Consider the following 19,843-nt stretch of genomic DNA (forward strand, 5'->3'; position numbering starts at 1 on the left):
ACTTTTTCTTCATCCTCCTCCCAGGCCAGGACTCTTCCTCCTGACAAGAGGTCTGTGAAAGGGAAGCAACCTAAAAAGGACAGGGACAAGGCAAGGAAGAGATCCCAGGACTGATCGGGTCCTCCTTAGAAACTACAGGCTATTTCTAGGCCTAGCACTCCCCATATCTGCTCACCTAGGTTATCGCAGGAGCCGGAGGAGCCTAGACCTTCTTCAAGAGCCTCTGTGCACTAACATTCCAGGTCTGCATCAGTGTTGTCATCATCGTGCTCCACCAAAAGTTTAAGCGGAGGTGGACAGAATGATGCAAAGATTTATTCGCATCCAGATCCTCTGGAGTGGGGTGCTCGGTTCCCTTTTTCCTCCCTGTAACTCCTTCTCTGATCTGTCCCTCTGTATCAGAGTTCTCTGATCCAAGAGGTCTCAGGGTCGGGGGGGGGATCGACGCAGATGGTACTTTGTACCTCGACGTCGGCCATTGCCTTGAGTGTGTCAGATCAGACTACTTCAGACCCGAACAGCTCTTGGAGCCGTAGTCTGGGCATTGGCTCTGAGGTGGGGGTTTCTGTCAGCTCCAAAAGTGTTGGGTCACGGTCTTCCCCTTGGCATCTTGGCGCCTGCGGGCTCGGCCCCCGATTCCCCCGTCGGATCCAAGGAGAGCTGCTTCCTTAATGGTGTCCCAGGAGGCTCACTCTCCTTTGGCAATCGATGTGGTGGAAAGGGTTCTCTCAAGTGGGTCGAGCCCCCTGACCATTTCTCGGATTCTGCCCTGATTTCCTCGGCTCTTGGTGCGGCTTTGACCATTTTGTCGACTCAGGGACAGCCTGTGCTTGATGTGCCCCAGGCGGTTCCCATTGTGGAACAGGTAGGTTGCAAGTCTGCTGTGGAGAGTCCCACCGAAGAGGCTCCTCGCAAACAGACGTGCAAAAGGATGCACCTGGACTCCTCCCCAGAGTCCCTCAGCAAGGACACCGATTTGGAGGAAGAGGAAGGCTCCCCCAGATCACCCCAATGATGTCTCCTTTGGAGACATCGTGGAACTCCTGTGCCAAAAGGGGGGCGTGGCCGCCCCTAAGCTTACCTTGGACGAGTTGATGTTTCTCGAGGCCTTCAGCATGTGCCTGTCTACTCTCCTGGGTGTCCCCCTCCCCCTGCAGATCCCTTGATGGACCTTATCACCACCCAGGCATGGAAGGAAACTGACACCGTGGAGCTATTTCCGAAACGTCCAGATAAGATCCTGAGTCCCCCTTCAGATAAGCCTAGTTGGAACAAGGGGGTCCCCAGTAGACGCTATGGTGTTAGCAGCTGCCACCAAGAAAGAACTAGCACAAGAAAGTTCTACGGTCCATCCCCCCCGACCGAGAGTCCCGGAGACTATTATTCATCTAGGGAAGCGGGTGTATGCTTCACCCACCTTTTCCATAAGTGCGCTGAATTATTTGGCACACGTCACCTGACTGCAGCGCGAATTTGTCAGGGAGCTAGCTGAGTTGCCCCTGGAGTCCATATCGCTGGAGGATAACAGCACATACTCTGTGCGGGTGGCCCCTTTAAAAGCAGTATCTAACATGTCCATGTGCCTCCTTTTGCATGCCACTGAAGGAGCAGCAAGGGCAGCCGGGTCCGGCATTGCTGTGAGCTGACATGCTTGGCTCAGGCTGTGTCATTTCATAGAACCCTTTAAGGTATCATTTGCGAATGCCCATTACAATGGTTCTTCCTTGTTCGGGAAGACCGTTCGTGAGACGTTGGTCCAGAGTGAAAAGTATGGGGAAGACGCTGTCTGCCCTCGGGATCTGCTTCTCTACCCCTCAAAGATCCTTCTCCACGAATCAGCAAGGGCAAAAGAAGATGTGGTTCCGGAAGTGTCAGTATACCCAGGACACTCAGGACTCATCTTCTCCCAGAGGCAAAGGGGATTTTGATAGACGCCGGCCCAGAGGCAGAGGGGGTCAGAGGAATTTGGGGTCTAGGGAACCTTTCACAGATAGGCCTGTGCAGCAGCCCTGAGGGGTTGCCCGACTGCTCTGCCCTGGAGGCAGTTGGGGGTCATCTTTTGTTGCACCTAACGGCATGGGAGTCCTTGTCAACAGATTGTTGGGTGCTTCAAATCATATCCAGAGGCTACTCCATCCACTTTGTGGCATCTCATCTTCCTCCAAAACACCTCCCAAATGTACCACCCACGCAAAGGGAGGTAGCAGTGCTCAAAATAAACAAACTGCTAAAGAAACAAGTCATCCAACCCATCCCCAAGTTCAGTCCGGATCGGACATCTATTCCAGGTTCCTTTTGGTGCCAAAAAAGACGGGGGACCTAAGTCCTATTCTGGATCTTTCCACCCTCAACCTGTCAGTTGCCAAAGAGAAGTTCTGGATGGTCACTTTGCAATCCATCCTGCCGTACCTGCAGGAGAAAAACTGGATGTGCTCGATAGATTTCCAGGATGCGTACTACTATATAAAAATGCACAGACACTCCAGGAGGATGTTCTTCATGTTTCACTGTTGCAGTCATCACATTTGGGTTATCTGCCTGTAGGTAACCCTCAGCCGACCTGAATACCCGAGTCTTCGGATTTTTGCGTCGGATGCTGTCGCTTCTTCCGTAATGTCAGGGGTATAAAACATGCAACTGACTCCATTACATCAGTCTTTCTTGCCATGCGTTGCCCGAAGCAGAAGCAGTTCGCAAGTGCCGGTCGGCCGACTGTGGAAATTTTCATTTTCGAGTTTCAGACCCGAAGTCTTCAAAAAAGCTAAGTACCCCGTTGGGTTCATAGGTAGGTACTAGGCTTTTGGTCCAAGGGCCTATGTAAGCCTAGCCAACAAGGTTCCCTGGCGTACGCCACCCAAGAAAGTTATTTTCCTGTGTCACTGTCGAGCAGAGACACAGAAGTGATCCCCGGGGTGTATCCCGGGGATTTTTTTTCTTGCTCTAACCGATGTCAGTAAATGTTAACAACTGTCTTACCTGTGGAAAGCAAATACCTCATAGAGATTTTCATTCGTACTGCATCCCTTGTTTAAGCCCAGACCACGACGTCCCTCGTTGTCTGTTTTGTGCCTTGTTCAACACCCGAACTATTTGTCGTCGGGCTATTTTTGCAGCTAATTACTTTCGTACTCGTTCTGTGTACTCTGAAATGGCTTTGTCAAGCCATCCGACTACCGATATTCCAAAAAAACGTAAGGATAATGACAGAGACAGACTGCATAGGTCCAAAACTGCCGATGAGGCTTCTGTTAAGCTAGTCGCCAGTCTGCCGGTACTCAGTGAGGTGCTTTCACAGCCCCTGATACCCGCTACTTCTGATTCGCAGGCCTCTACTGAGACCCATTCAGAGTCCAGTATGCAGCGAGATGCTTCTTCGACTATGGAACCTGCGGATGTCTCTACCTTGGATGGGTCCAGAGCCGCTGTGCAGGCACCAGCTTCTGAGGGTGTATTCAGGCCTACAGACATTCATATTAAACCGACACCATTGTTTTCATCCAGGCCAAAAACTCGCACCACGCCTAGAAAACTGACGACCAAACAGCAGACTCAGGCCCATATGCCCAAAAAAACAAATACTTAGAATGGCTGAAGACCTTAGGGGAAGCCAGCCTTCCCCCTCTAAGAGACCTAGAACTGATTTTCTTTCTGATTCTTCTGATCAGGAATCTGATATTTCTGCTCCTGCAGGAATTGCCCTTATCTACTTATGAGGATTCTGTTGCAGAGGATTCTATTCCCTCTGCTTCCCCTCCAGAGGATTTTTCTTTCGGTGAAACCTTGCACACTCTTAGGGAGCATTTCCGCTGGGAAAGCCAGGATTACTCTGAGTCCAAAAAGAGACTTGGGGAATTCTTACTACTTCCTCAACACAGGCCTTTAGCTATTCCTCCTGTTCTAGACATTGTAGATGATGCTTTCTTGGAATCTAACCTTACCCCAGACATTTTACCTCCAGCTCCCCGAAAACCTGGCGGGTACTACAGAGTACCTGACTCTCACAAGTTCCTCTTCAAGAATCCTTCTGCAGATCCAGAGACCATTTCCCAAGGACCAAAAGGCATTAAGGCTACTGCTGCCAAAAATCCTACCCCTTCTGATAGAGATTCTAGAGCCTTAGACAGATGGGGTAAGAAGGTATACACTTCTACTACTTCGCCATTAGGGCTTTAAATTGCCCGTTTCATATGTTTAAGTAGCCCCATAACATGCTGCTGATACTTTAACAGAAAATGATGTTGATTCCTGACTGTACTGCACAAAAAGGAATTACAGGATTTAATGCATTCTGCAGAACAAGTTGGTAAACATACTTGGCAATGTGGTTTTGACGCATTAGAAGCATCTTGCAGGGCTGCTGTCACTGGGTCTGTAATTAGAAGGCATGCTTGGCTTAAGGAACAAAACTTGCCAGATCATGTAAAAGCTAAATTACTGGATGCTCCCTTAAACCAAGACTGCCTTTTTGGCAACAAAGCAGAAGAAGTCCTCAAAAGGATGGAGGAAAAAGCTAAATCTGTGCAAACTGTTAAAGATTTCTTACAAGTGCAGCCTCCCAGATTCAGTAGGCACTGGCCTTCAAGGAACTGGTCCTTTCCAGCCCCTTCTAGGCCTTCTCAGTCCAAACCCAGAAATAGCAGACCACCTAGGCTACACACAGACCTAAACAGTGTTGGGCTCCCACGTCCAAAGCAGGGAGTAGTAAGCCACCCCCCTAAGGAAAAATGGCACAATGACTTAACCTTAACCCTTCCAAGCCCTGCTCAGCTACCTGCTCCCTTAGGAGGAAAGCTCGCCCTGCATGCAAAAAACTGGGAACTCGTTACCCAGGACAAATGGGTTTTGAACATAGTTTCCCAAGGATACAGATTCCACTTCCACACACTACCAACCCCAAATGGCTACCCCCAAACCAATGGGTGGAGGCCCAACAGCAGGTTCTCTCTCTCCTCAATATCAGGGCTATTCAGCCTGTCCCAGCAGAACAAAGGGGACAAGGTTTTTATTTAAGATTTTTTTCTGGTACCCAGAAAAGACAACCACTGTCGTACCATCCTGGACCTTTCTATTCTCAACACCTTTCTGGTAGTTCCAAAATTAAAAATGCCAACTCTGCAACAGCTTCTTCCCATGCTAGCCAAGGATGCCTGGCTGGCAACCCTAGACTTAAAGGAAGCTTACTTCCATGTCCCAGTAAGGGAAACTTGCAGGAACTACCTACGCTTCAGGGCAGGCTCCATGCACTATCAGTTCTTTTCACTTCTCTTTGGCTTATCTACTGCGCCCAGGGTATTCACAAAGTGTCTAGCTCCAGCCATTGCATTTTGCAGGCAGAGAAATATTCAAATTTACCCATACTTGGACGATTGTCTTATTCAGGCAGAAAGCCAGAACTTGCTATTACAACACCTGGCATTGGTAAAGAAACTTCTAATCTCTCTAGGGTACACCATCAACGAAAAGAAATCTCACCTAGTATACCCTGCCAAGAGATTGTATTCTTGAGAGCAAGCGTGAACACAACTTCCCAGATGGCATTTCTCACTCTGGAGAAACAAGTTTATTTGACAACCTACTTCAAACTGTTGGCCACAGAACCCCATCTATCAGCATGGAAAATACTGCAAGCCCTGGGGTTCATGGCCTCTTGCATTTTACTAATTCCATATGCAAGACTGCATATGAGGAAACTCCAATGATATCTAAAAAGCCTGTGGTGTCAACATTCTCAGGACCTGTGGTTGGCAGAGACCTGCTACCACAAGGGACTCCCTTTCACTCTACCCCCTGCCACCCAAACCCTAACAACAGACTTATCAGACCATGCATGGGGGGTTCACATGGCAGGGTAGTGCATTTAGGGCAGATGGAACCCAAGACAGATGCACCTGCATATCAATCAAAAAGAAATGTTAGCTGTACAGAATGCTCTGACAGCCTTCAAAGATCATATTCTTCCAGGACAATTATTGGTAAAGACACAGACAACACCACAGTTATATGTGGTACATAAACAAGCAGGGGGGAACCCACTCGTACCATATCTGCAGACTAGCCATGGCTCTGTGGAACACAGCCTTGAGCTACCAAGTACACCTGCAAGCTCAATTCCTGCCAGGCAAACTAAATTCACTAGCAGACTACCAAAGCAGAAATCTCATGGTCCCACACGAATGGAAACTAGAACCCAAAATATTCAACCTCTTGAGGAACAAATGGGGAACTCCAGAGGTAGACCTGTTTGACTCCCCTCAAAACTACCAGTTGCACAAATTCTGCACACGAACTCCCCACAGCCAAGCTTGGAAAGTGGATGCCCTGTCTTTCACCTGGGAAAGGCCTCTCAGTTTATGCCTTTCCCCCTCTGCCTCTCCTCTCAAAGGTCCTACTAAAGATCAAACAGGACAAGCCAAGGACAATACTGATTGCACCAGACTGGCCACGCCAGCACTGGTACCCCCTCTTGCTCAATATGACACTGCTACAACCATAGCACCTGTCTCAGACCCCTTCCCTGCTGTCCCAGCAGGTGGGTTAGATTCTGCACCCTCAGCTTCAAACCCTGAACCTTGCAGCCTGGCTAATTCCTTGAGCTCTCACCTAGCATACCTCAGTAAGCAGGTACAGGATGTCATTCTGGAGGCAAAGAGACCTAGTACTAGAAAATCTTATGCTGAAAAGTGGAAAAGATACTGTTCCTGGAGCCTAGCTCAGGAGATGGGCAAAGCGGTGCCCAGCTTACCTCATATTTTACAATACTTAACAGAAATGCTCCACAAGGGCCTATCCTTCCTGTCAATTAAAATTCATGCCTCTGCCATTTCAGCACATTATAATACTGAGCTACCCCTCTTCTCTCACCCCTTGCTAAAGCAATTCCTTAGAGGGGCCAAAAATTTTAAGATCCCCCAGGATAAGCTCCCACTCCAGCCTGGGACCTTAACTTTGTATTGGAAAAGCTCACTCTTCCCCCCTTTGAACCAGCTGCTACAGCAAAGTTGAAATTCCTTTCTTGGAAAACAGCCTTTCTTCTAGCCATTACTTCTGTCTGAATTACAGGCCCTCATGGCAGTGGAACCCTTCATTATCTTCCATGCGGACAGGGTTTCCCTCAGGACTAATCCTTCCTTTATGCCCAAGGCGGTGTCTTCTGTGGCCCTAAATCAGTCCATTCATTTGCCTACTTTTTTCCCTAATCCACAAAACAAAGGGGAACGAATACTGCACTCTCTGGATGTGCACAGACTACTTAGATTCTATTTGGACACGACTAAGCCTGTCAGAAAATCTGAACAGCTGCTAGTTAGCTTTGCTGCAGGGGCAGAGGGGAAGGCTATTTCAAGGCAAACCATTTCCAAATGGATAGCCCATTGCATCCATTTCTGCTACAAGCACCATGGAAAACCAACCCCATAGGGGATAAGATCACATTACACCAGGACTGCATCTACCTCTGCGGCATTTCTGAGAGATGTCCCTACCAGGGACATTCTAGAAGATGCTACCTGGAGCTCTGTACATAACTTCACCGAGCATTACCACTTGCCTATCTTTTCTAAATCCAGAGCTGGATTTGCCTCTTGCAGTCTTGCAGGGATTAATAGCTGGCCCTAATGCTGTTTAACTTCCTCCTCCCTTCCTTAGCTTTGGGAATCAACCCAAATGTGATGACTGCAATAGTGAAACATAAAGAACATAATACAGTTGTGTACACACAAATGTAGATATTCGAGTGTATTCACTGTTGCAGTCCTGGTTACCCTCCCTCCAGCCCTCTACTTCTCTTGCCTCTACCTTTCCTTCTTGTTTGGCATATATTATATCATGTGTATTTGCTTTTTGCTGGGGGTGTACCATACCAAATAATTGCTTCCTGTTATGGGGGCACCTGACATTTGGGGCAAGAAAAACTGATATAATGGCGTCGGCTGCATGTTTTATACCCCTGACATCAAGGAAGAAGCGACAGCATCCGATGCAGAAATCAGAAGACTCTGGTATTCAGGCTGGCTGAGGGCTACCTGCAGGGAGATAAGGCAAATGTGATGACTGCAACAGTGAATACACTCCAACATCTACATTTTATGGTAAGTGTACACAACTGTACTTTCTTCCGCTTCTGGCTAGGGGCCAATCATTATTAGTTTTGAGCCTTTCCCTACGGTCTCACCACAGGCCCCAGGGTGTTCACCAAGGTCATGGCAGTTGTAGCTGCTCACCTGAGGCTTCATGGAATACAGGTCTTCCCATACCTGGACGATTGGCTCTTTGTTGCCCCCACCAACTGTCTACTTTGTCAAGCCAGAAGCTACTTTCTGAAACTGTTAGGTCACCTGGGAATCACTTTCAACATAGCCAAGTCTTCTCTGAACCCAGTCCAGGTTCTAGAGTACATTGGAGCAAAGCTAGAAACTTTGCAAATGAAAATTTTTCTAACCCCAGAGAGAATTCAGAGCTTACAACTCTGTGTCCTTGATCACTCAGTCTCACCTTCCCTCAGCAGAGACGATATTACAAGCCCTTGTTTCCATGGTAGCCACCATTAATCTTATTCCCTATGCTCATCTGCATATGTGGGTACTACAGTGGACATTAGCAGTCCAATGGTCATGGTTAGATCTGCCATTGACACATCCAATACATATCAGCAGGGCTGGCAGGGAAGTCTCTCCTCTGGTGGATGCACTCTTCGGAACTGGCTGAGGGATGCCCATTTATTGCAGCCCCTCCCCAAGCCATGGTAACCACGGACACCTTCCAACTAGGGTGGGGGGGCATTGCTTGGGAAGGGCAGAACAAGACATATGGTCCCTGAATGAGACCAAGTTGCATGTCAGCGTTCTAGAGATGAGGGCGGTCCTTTTGGCGTTGCAGGCCCTTCATGCCTTTCTCCCTCTGGGAACTATTCCAGTTCAGTCAGACAATATGTCAGTGGTCTGGTACATCAACAAGCAGGGAGGGACCAGATCGTACCCACTTTGTCGCGAGGCCATGTGAGTGTGGGAATGGGCGATTTCCACCAGCCGGTTTCTGGTAACAACGCACATTCCGGGATGCTCCAACATACTGGCGGACAAACTGAGCAGGACTATTCTGATGCCTTATGAGTGATCACTGAATCCTTCTGTAGCTGAGCATTCCAACGCAAAGTGCAGTGAGTTCTTCGCTCTGAACCCTCGGCAGGGGGAATCCCCCAAGAACGCTCTAGTCCATGCTTGGGCTCCTGGTCTTCTCTATGCTTATCCTCAGTTACCTCTTATTTCAAAATTTCTCCAGAAGGCTCGCAGGCTGGGTAGCAAAGTGATCCTCATTGCCTCATTTTGACCTCACCAGGTATGGTTTCCCTTCCTTTGGTCTCATCTTCTAGCTCCTCCATGGATCTTGGATCCGATTCTGGATCCCATCTCTCACCCTTCAGGGGTCCCTCATTCAGACCTAGATAGTTTAACCCATTCACTCTGGAGCAGCTCAGAAAATGCTGTCTGCTTGCTTCCACCATAGGAACAACAGTGCAGCCTGAGCTCATTTTCAGATAATCCATTTGTAATACCATACAGAAAACAAATGTTCATAACTCTTTAACTGTAAGAGCTAGACTAAAAATGTAAATGCAAAAGTTGTTCAGCAGACCCTAACCTTTCCAACAGTGTAAATATTGATAGTGTGTATCCAAGTCATCATTAAATATTTTCCAAGGAATGCTGATATTATGGATATTTTTTACCTTTTTGGTAAAACAAATCACAATATCTTGGTACATGTACCATGTAGACCCATACAATTTGTAATTCGTTTGTATTAATGTTAGCTTAAAAATAATACCTTAACCATTACAGTGTGATACTCCTTTACTGAGATATTCACAGAAATATGAACAATATTATATTTCTGATAATTGATGATTAAACAAAGCACAATATCTCATCACCTGTAGCAGACAGAGACTACATCTGTGTATAAGTTGTATGGCTCAATGTCAGCTTCAAAACGATGCATCATGTGTGTTGTCACCATACTCCCTTGCAAAGATATGGGCATAATAATGAGAAATACGGCAAATGTATAATTTCATAATCCTACAAGACTAAAACTGATATCTGTATATGTGTACAGCATACATACACAGTTTTACCATGTTATAAGTACTAATACTGTCTTCAAAATGAGGGATTACTTAGCACATTGACAAGTTCCCTAGCAAAGTTTTTTACCAAAATATAAAAAAAAAATCAATTTTCATAACCAAAGTCCTAAACAAACTGTTATGTCTTATGTGTGCAGCATACAGGCACAGTTCTTTTATCATGTTTTAAGTACTAATACTGTCTTCAAAATGAGGGATTACTTAGCATGGTGGCATCTTCCCTAGCAAAGATATTTAACAAAATATGAAAATATCATAATTTTCATAATCTAAGTCCTAAACAAACTTTTATATCTGTACATGTGTACAACATACAGACACTGATGTTCTTCGTGTTTCACTGTTGCAGTCATTACATTTGGGTAATCTGCTGGCAGGTTGCCCTCATTCGGCCTGAATTACAAAGTCTTGGGTCCTGCGTCGGTTGCTGTCTCCTCTTCCATGATGTCAGGTCGTCAGGGGTATAAAACATGCAGCCGACGCCATTTTATTCAGTCTTTCTTGCCACGTGGTGCCTGAAGCAGAAGCAGTTCGCAAGTGCCGATCGGCCGACTCCTGAAATTTTCGTATTCGAGTTTCAGAACCAAAGTCTCCAAACTAAAGCTAAGTACCCCATTGGGGAAACTTTTTCTTGCTCCTTACCAATGTCAGTAAAAGTTAATAATTGCATTACTTGTGGGAATCAAATACCTCATAAGGATTTTCATTTGTACTGTATTCCTTGCCTAGGCGCTGATCACAACGTGCCTTGCTGACGGTTTTGTGCTAAATTTAACCAACGCACTATTAAGCGTCTGTATATTTTTGCTTCTAAATATTTTGGTTCAAGATTTAACTATCCTGAAATGTCGTCGGTTAGCAATCCGACTACCGGAGTTCACAAAAAATGCAAAGAAAAAGACAGAGACAGACCGTCGAGGTCCAAAACCGATGAAGCTTCTCCTAAGCCAGTCGCCGGTACTCAGTGAGGTGCTTTCGCAGCCCCTGATACCCACTACTTTCAAGTCGCAGGCCTCTACCGAGACCCATTCGGAGTCCGGCATGCCGTGAGATTCTGAGAGTATTGAACCTGCGGATGTCTCTCCCTTGGATGGGTCTGGAGCCGCTGAGCAGAAACCGGCTTCTGAGGGTGATGTCCTTCAAGAATGCAACTGCAGTCCTTACATATGGGTTGTCCTGCCTCATGCAGCCCTTCGGTCGGCCGGATTCCAAAGTCTGGGTCCGGCGTTGGCTGATGTCGGCTCCTACCTGACGTCAGAGCGGCCAGGGTATAAAAGCATCAGTCAACGCCATCTTCTTCAGTCTTTCTTGCCGCGCGGTGCCCTAAGCAGAAGCAGTTCGCAAGTGCCGGTCGGCCAGCTCCTGTGTTTTCAGATACCGAAGTCATCAAAAAGCTAAGTACCCCGTTGGGGAACCTTTTCTTGCCTCAGCCGATGTCAGATAAAACTGCAAAAGTTAATAATTGCTTGTCTTGTGGTAAACAAATACCTCATAAGGACTTCCATTCTTACTGCCTTCCCTGCCTCGGCCCAGACCACGACGTCTCGGCCTGTGCTGCCTGTGCTTGCTTCAGTAAGCGCACACTTAGGCGCCGGACAGAATTTGCTGTAGACTTTTTTGGAGAAAATTACTCCTATGTCATGCCGTCGGAACTACCGACAGCACATACTTCCAAAAAACGGAAGGACTTGGACCGACATCCGCAGCCCGCGACTTCCACCGACACCACGCTAAAGCCTACCGCGAGTGCATCGGTCTCTTCGGAGATGGTAATTCAACTGCTCCAGGCCGATTACACCGTTTTACCGCTCACTTCGGTACCGGAGGCTACCCCGGTGCCTGTTGTTGATTTTCCCCCTGAAACCAAAGCCCAAGATTTGCCTGACACCATACCGGTGGACAAAGTTACTCCAGCATGTGGGGCAGCAAGGCCTCCTGTGCCTATGTCCATTAAGGCCTACACACGTGCTAAGGCTGCCAGCCAGGCTAAGTCTCACCCTCCTAAATCTTTTCCACAGGGTTCAACTTCTGATAAACAGATCATGACTTTAGCTGCAGATCTAATTTCTTTAATCAGGGGCTCTCAGGCTCATCCAGACAGAGGTTCTCAGCCGCTTTCAGACAAAAGGCCTAGGGTTGAGCAGGTGGATACTCTTTCCTCAGAGGAGGCCTCTGGTGAGTCAGACCATTCAGATTCCCAGGAAGAATCTTTCCCAGCCTACGAGGATTCGGATGCTGATGAATCCATTCCCTCTGCCTCTCCTCCTGAGGATTTTTCTTTCGGGGAGATTCTCCACTCCATGAGAGAGCATTTTCAGTGGCAGGGCCAGGATTTCTCCGACTCCAGGAAAAGGCTTCGGACTTTCCTTAAGTTACCTCAGCACAGGCCTTTAGCTATACTCCCAGTGTTAGATGTATTGGATGACGTGTTCTCAGACTCCAGTACTTCTCCTGATTCTCTCCCCCTGCTCCGGTCAAGCCGGACAGATATTGCAGGGTTCCTGTAACTCATAAACATCTCTTTAAGGCACACTCTGTTGATCTAGAAGCTATTTCTCAGGGGCCCTAAGGAGTGGCCACCTTCACGGCCAAAAATCCTTTGCCCGCAGACAGGGAATCTAGGTCCCTGGAGAGGTGGGGTAAAAAAGTTTATACTTCATCCACCCTTGCCATGAGGGCACTTAACTGTCTTTTTCATATGTTTCAGTATCAGGATTTCTTGATGGATGATTTACAGAAAAAATTAGCCTCTCCTGAGCCTTTAGATAGAAAGGCCTTGCAGGATTTGGTACATAATACTCAGCAGGTTAGTAATCATTTTCTTCAGTGTGGTTATGATGCATTGGAAGCTTCATGTAGGTCAGCTATGACAGGGGTTTTGAGTTTTCCACATGCTTGGTTGAAAGAACAGACATTGCCAGATCATGTTAAAATAAAGCTTCTAGATGCACCTCTGGAAAAAGATAAGCTATTTGGTGCTAATGCACAGGGTGTGTTGAAATCAATAGAGGAAAAGGCTAAATCAGTACAAACAGTCAAAGATTTCCTCCAGGTTCAGCCACCAAGGTTCAGCAGGAATTGGCCTTCAAAGAATTGGTCCTTTCCAGACACTGACAAGTTCAAAGGGGAAAAACAGGCGTGCTCGAGGCAGAGGGCAATACCGAGGCTCCTACAGGGGCCGCCAATGGCAACCAACAAATCAGAGAAGTGGCGCAGGGACTTCTGCTGCTCCACAGGTACAACCACAATGACTTGACTTTGACACACGACCAAGGCTCAAAGAGAAGCACCTTTAGGCGGAAAATTATCCTTATTTTCAAAAAATTGGCACGTTTTACAAAGGACAAATGGATTTTGGACATAATAGACAAAGGTTACAGGTTCCACTTCCATACCTTACCAGCAAGACAAGGCATGCCAAACCTGCCACACAATCAAAGGGCAGAGGCACTCTTACAAGTTTCAAAGCTACTACAAATCAAAGCAATAGAAAAGGTTCCTCCTCAGGAACAAGGCCAGGATTCTACTCAACTGTTCCTTGTTCCAAGAAAAGAAAAGCAATGGAGACCTATACTAGACTTGTCCGCTCTAAACACTTTTCTCATTGTGCCAAAATTCAAAATGCTGACGTTACAGCAACTCCTTCCCATGCTGGGCAAGGGGTCTTGGCTGGTTACTCTGGACCTCAAGGAGGCATACCTGCATGTCCCAATCAGACACAGCTGCAGAAGATACCTCAGATTTCTTGCAGGGCCAGAGCATTATCAATTCTCAGCATTGCCTTTTGGCTTATCTACTGCGCTCAGAGTATTCACGAAATGCCTGGCATCAGTAATTGCGCACTGCAGACTCCAGGGGATACAAATATACCCTTACCTGGACGACTGCCTTATTCAAGCGGACAGCAAGCAAGCCTTGATAAGAAACTTGGACTATGTCATTCATCTACTGCAGGCTTTGGGATACACAGTCAACATTCAAAAATAAGACTACTGCCATCCCAACAAATAATTTTTCTAGGAGCCAAACTGGACGCAGATTCACAAATGGCTTTCCTCACAAAAGAAAAACAAGAACCAGTTTACTTCAAAAGCCTAGCAAAGCACACCCAGATGACTGCAAGGAAGATCCTGCAGGCCCTGGGATATATGTCATCTTGCATTCTTCTGATTCCACTGGCAAGACTACACATGAGAAAACTACAATGGTACCTAAAAAGTTTATGGTCTCAACACAGCCACAACTTAGAAGCAACTATTCCACTCATTCCATGTCTACAAAAGGAATTTTTGTGGTGGGCACAAGCAAGCCTGCTAAACAAAGGCATGTCCTTCAGCAAACCTCAAGCAAGCCAAACCATTACAACAGACGCCTCAGATCATGGATGGGGGGCGCACATGGAGGGCAGATGCATTCAAGGGCAATGGGTTCCCCGGGAATTGCATCTGCACATCAATCAAAAAGAGATGTTGGCAGTGATTCATGCAATCGAGGCCTTCGGAAAATTTCTTCAGCAATCCCAGTTTGTTCCAGGCAAGGACAATGTTCTGGCGGACAGTCTAAGCAGAAACATTATGGATCCACACGAATGGATGTTGCATCCAGACATTTTTTCACAAATAACTCATGCATGGGGAAGGCCGGACATAGATCTCTTTGCCTCACACCTCAATAATCATCTGAAGAAGTTTTGCTCAAGGACACACCATCCTCAAGCCTGGAGAATGGATGCTCTCTCCTTCAGCTGGAATTCTCTAACAATCTATGCATTCCCACCTCTACCATTAATGACCAAGGTGTTACTGAAGATCAAAGCAGAACAACCGAAGGGCATTTTGATAGCTCCAGACTGGCCGAGGCAGCACTGGTATCCATTACTAAGGAGCATAACTCACACCAAGCCGTGGCCCCTGCCTCAATGGCCTCTGCTTATAACTCAGCACAATTACAGGACTGTTCATCCCAACTTGCAAACATTGCAACTGACAGCTTGGAGGGTTCCATGATTTCTCCCCATATCTCTCTCTCTCTCTCCAAAAAAGTTCAAGAGATCTTACTGGAAGCACGCAGGCCTCCCACCAGAAAAACGTGTTCAGCCAAATGGAAGAGATTCAACATCTGGAATGCCAGTAGGGGTCAGGATGCATCAGTAATGAGCATCCCACAGATACTAGAATACTTGGCAGAAATGCTTCACAATGGCCTTTCGTATTCTCCCATAAAAATACACGCTTCACCAATTTCAGCAAAATACAACTGTGATCCACCTGTGTTTTCACATCCTTTGCTAAGACAGTTTCTAAGAGGGATAAAGAATATCAAACCTCCAAGGAAACCACCAGTGCCTGCATGGGACCTCAACTTCGTCTTGAAAAAATTAACCTTTCCTCCTTTTGAGCCAGCAGCATCTTCAGAATTGCAGTTTTTCTCCTGGAAAACAGTTTTCCTGTTGGCAATTACTTCACCAAGAAGAGTCTCGGAGATACAGGCCCTCATGGCAGTACCTCCATTTCTCATTTTCCATCAGGACAGAGTCTCTTTAAGAACCAATCCTTCATTCATGCCAAAGGTGATATCCAGGGTTTCTCTAAATCAAGCAATTCACCTGCCTACTTTCTTTCCCAATCCTCAAAATAAAGGAGAAAAGCTTCTGTACACTTTGGACATACACAGACAATTGCGCTACTACTTGGGCAGAACAAAGGCCAACAGAAAGTCAGACCAACTATTTGTAGCCTACGCAGCTGGAGTACAAGGAAAGGCAATTTCCAAGCAAACAATTTCAAAATGGATTGGAAAGTGCATCAGTTTCTGCTACTCTTTCCATGGAAAAGGTGTGCCAGCCAATATCAGGCCACACTCCACCAGAGCTACAGCCACCTCCACAGCCTTTCTAAGAGGGGTGGCTACAAAGGACATTCTAGAAGCTGCTACATGGAGCTCCGTGCATACATTTTCCAAGCATTACAACCTGCCTTTATATTCCAGATCCCGAGCAGGCTTTGCTTCGGCAGTCCTGCAGGGCATTTTAGCTACACCATCCTTATCTTAGATCCTACCACCCCCAGCTTGGCTATGGTATTCAACCCATATGTAATGACTGCAGTTGCATTCTTGAAGGACATAGTACAGATGTCCTTCAAGGATGCATCTGCAGTCCTAACTGTCTCTACAGACTATTCCTCGGAGGACTCAGACATTACTGACCCTCAGGAGGGCCCATATTCTCCTTATGAGGATTCTGATGCAGAAGACTCCATTCCTTCTGCTTCTCCTCCTGAGGAATTTTCTTTTGTGGAAACCTTACATGCTATGAGGGAGCATTTCCAATGGCAGGGCCAGGATTTTTCAGATTCAAGGAAAAGGCTAAGGACCTTCTTACACTTACCACAGCATAGGCCTTTAGCCATTCCTCCAGTACTAACAGTAGTTGACGATGCATTTAATGATGCCTGTACTGCTCCTGATTCCTTGCCTCCGGCCCCTGCCAAGCCTGACAGATATTACAGGGTCCTGGACACACACTACCATTTGTATAAGGCTCCTGTTGCAGATCCAGAAACCATTTCACAGGGCCCGAAAGGTGTGGCAGCTGCTTCTGCCAAAAACCCTCTTCCCTCTGATAGAGAATCTAGAGCATTAGAGAGATGGGGTAAAAAGGTTTATACTTCTGCTGCTCTTTCGGCTAGGGCCTTAAACTGTCAATTCCACATGATTCAATATCAGGAATTTTTGTTAGACCAGCTAAATAAAAAACTTTCCTCTCCTGAACCTATAGACCGCAAGTCTCTTCAGGATTTGGTACATAACTCTCAGCAGGTCAGTAACCATTTCTTAAAATGTGGCTATGATGCACTGGAGGCTTCCTTTAGATAAGCTATGACTGGAACAGTGATTCGAAGACATGCATGGTTAAAAGAACAGTCCTTACCAGATCATGTTAAATCAAAACTCCTAGATGCTCCCATGGAGAAACAAAGTTTGTTTGGCTCCCCTGCACAGGAGGTTCTGAAGAAGGTGGAAGAAAAAGCAAAATCTGTCCAAAAAGTCAAGGATTTCTTACAGGTCCAACCTCTGAGGTTTAGCAGAAATTGGCCTTCGAAGAATTGGTCCTTTCCAGACAACTCCAGAGCACAGAGAGGCAGAAATAGACGCCCAAGAGGCAGAAATCAAGCTAGGGGTGCCTACAGGGGACGTCAGTGGTTTCCCCAAAAGAAAATTCCTCAGGAGGAGAAGCAGAAGGAATGGAGTCTTCTGCATCAGAATCCTCATAAGGAGAATATGGGCCCTCCTGAGGGTCAGTAATGTCTGAGTCCTCCGAGGAATAGTCTGTAGAGACAGTTAGGACTGCAGATGCATACCTCTCGGACATCTACATTTATGGTAGGTGCAAAACTGTACTTTTTGTACCTACCATAAATGTAGATGTCCGATAGATATGCAACTGCAGTCTGGTTTTCCCTCCCTCCTACCCCTCTGTTATTCTCTTTTTTGGGTCCACTCCCCCTTTCTCAAATTAGCTGGGGATATCTGTTATGGTGTATCTGTTTATTACTGTTGTGCATGTCTGGATTTTTTATCCATTCTCTAAATTTAGCCTTCCTTGGAGGGCACCTGGCATCTGGGGCAAGAAACACTGAAGAAGATGGCGTCGACTGATGCTTTTATACCCTGGCCGCTCTGACGTCAGGTAGGAGCCGACATCAGCCGACGCCGGACCCAGACTTTGGAATCCGGCCGACCGAAGGGCTGCCTGAGGCAGGACAAACCCATATGTAAGGACTGCAGTTGCATATCTATCAGACATCTACATTTATGGTAGGTACAAAACTGTACTTTTTCAGGCCTCAACATTTTTATATTAAACTGACGCCAGCAACAAAAACAAGGTCAAAAACAACTTCTAAATCTAAAACAATGACACATGAGCCACGTGCTCAGGCCCCTATGCCTAAAAAACAGATGATCAAAATGTCTGAGGATTTAATTACCTTGATCAGGGGTTCCCAACCCTCCCCCCTCTCTGCTAAGAGGCCTAGGCAAGGCACTGATTATGAATCTTCAGATCAGGTTTCCATTTCTTCTGATTCCTCTTCTGATCAGGAATTTTCTATTCCACCTTATGAAGATTCTGATGCAGCGGAATCCATCCCATCTGCATCTCCTCCTGATGATGACTCTTTTGGAGAGACTTTGCATACTTTAAGGGAACATTTTCACTGGGAGAGTCAGGTCTTCTCTGAATCTAAACAGAGGCTTAGGGATTTCTTTCTTCCTCAGCATAGGCCTTTGGCAATGCCTCCTGTATTAGACATTGTTGATGTGTTCTCGGAATCAAGCATGGCTCCTGATTCCCTGCCTCTGACTCCTAGTAAGCCAGACAGATATTACAGGGTTCCTGACTCCCACAAATTGTTTTTCAAAAATCCTGCTGCTCATCCTGAGACTATTTTTCTGGGTCCCAAGGGTGTAAAGGCTTCTACAGCCAAAAATCCTACCCCTTCTGATAGAGATTCCAGGGCGCTGGATAGATGGGATAAGAAGGTTTATACATCTGCAACCTTGGCAATCAGGACTTTAAACTGCCAGTTTCATATGTTTAAATATCAACAGCATGTTATGGGCTTACTGAAACAGAAAATTATGTTGATTTCGTATTGTGTGGAAAATAGAGTTACAGGATTTATTGCATTCAGCAGAACAGGTTGGAAAGCATACTTTGCAATGTGGTTTTGATTCCTTGGAGGCCTCTTGTAGGGCCGCCGTTACTGGATCTGTAATTAGAAGGCATGCCTGGCTCAAGGAGCAAAATCTGCCTGATCATGTTAAAGCTAAATTGTTGGATGCCCCTTTGCAGCATGATACTCTATTTGGTAATAAGGCAGAAGAGGTTTTAAAGAAAATGGAAGACAAAGCTAAATCTATGCAAATTGTAAAAGATTTCTTGCAAGTGCAGCCACCCAGGTACAGTAGGCACTGGCCTACTAAAAATTGGTCCTTTCCTGTGTCCAACAGAGCTACTCAAGGCAAATGCAGGTGCTCAAAAGGCTCCAGGTATCAATCACAGGGTTCTTACAGGTCAAAGCAGTGGGGTGCCTCCACCTCCAAATCTGGAGGAAACAGAGCACAACCCTACAGTAAGCGGTCTCAATGACTTTCCTCTACCATCACCAAACACATATCTTTTGGCAGCCCCCTTGGGGGGAAAACTAGCACTTCATGCTCAAAATTAGTAGTTAATTACCCAGGGCAAGTGGGTATTGAACATAGTATCCCAGGGGTACATATTTCATTTCCATACTTTGCCATTTCCAAATGGATGGCCGGATCTGCCACAAAATCAGTGGGCAGAGGCCCAGAAACAAGTCATGTCCCTCATGAATATGGGGGATATTCAACCGGTATCAGAAAAGGAAAAAGGACAAGGATTTTATTCAAAACTTTTCCTGGTACCCAGAAAAGACAATTCATGGCGTCCAATACTGGACTTATTGATTCTGAACATGTTCCTGGACATTCCAAAATTCAAAATGCTGACTTTACAACAGCTACTGCCTTGCTAGGCAAGAATGCTTGGTTAGTAACTCTAGACTTAAGAGGCATACCTGCATGTCCCAATAAGGGAATCATGCGGAAGATACCTCTGCTTCAAAGCAATTTTTTTTGCATTATCAATTCTCTGCACTGCCCTTTGGCTTA

The 19,843-nt window shown here is 46.3% G+C and overlaps 1 protein-coding gene across 8 annotated transcripts in view; it reads left to right on the plus strand.

Annotated features, from left to right (window-relative positions):
* CLIP1 (CAP-Gly domain containing linker protein 1) overlaps window positions 1-19,843 on the plus strand; it is a 4,646,656-nt gene that overhangs the window by 1,142,353 nt on the left and 3,484,460 nt on the right. The gene's annotated exons all lie outside the window — the stretch shown is intronic.

Source organism: Protopterus annectens, chromosome 4.part0, assembly GCF_019279795.1.
Source record: "Protopterus annectens isolate FY-2018-M chromosome 4.part0, PAN1.0, whole genome shotgun sequence".
NCBI classification, from domain to species: domain Eukaryota; kingdom Metazoa; phylum Chordata; order Ceratodontiformes; family Protopteridae; genus Protopterus; species Protopterus annectens.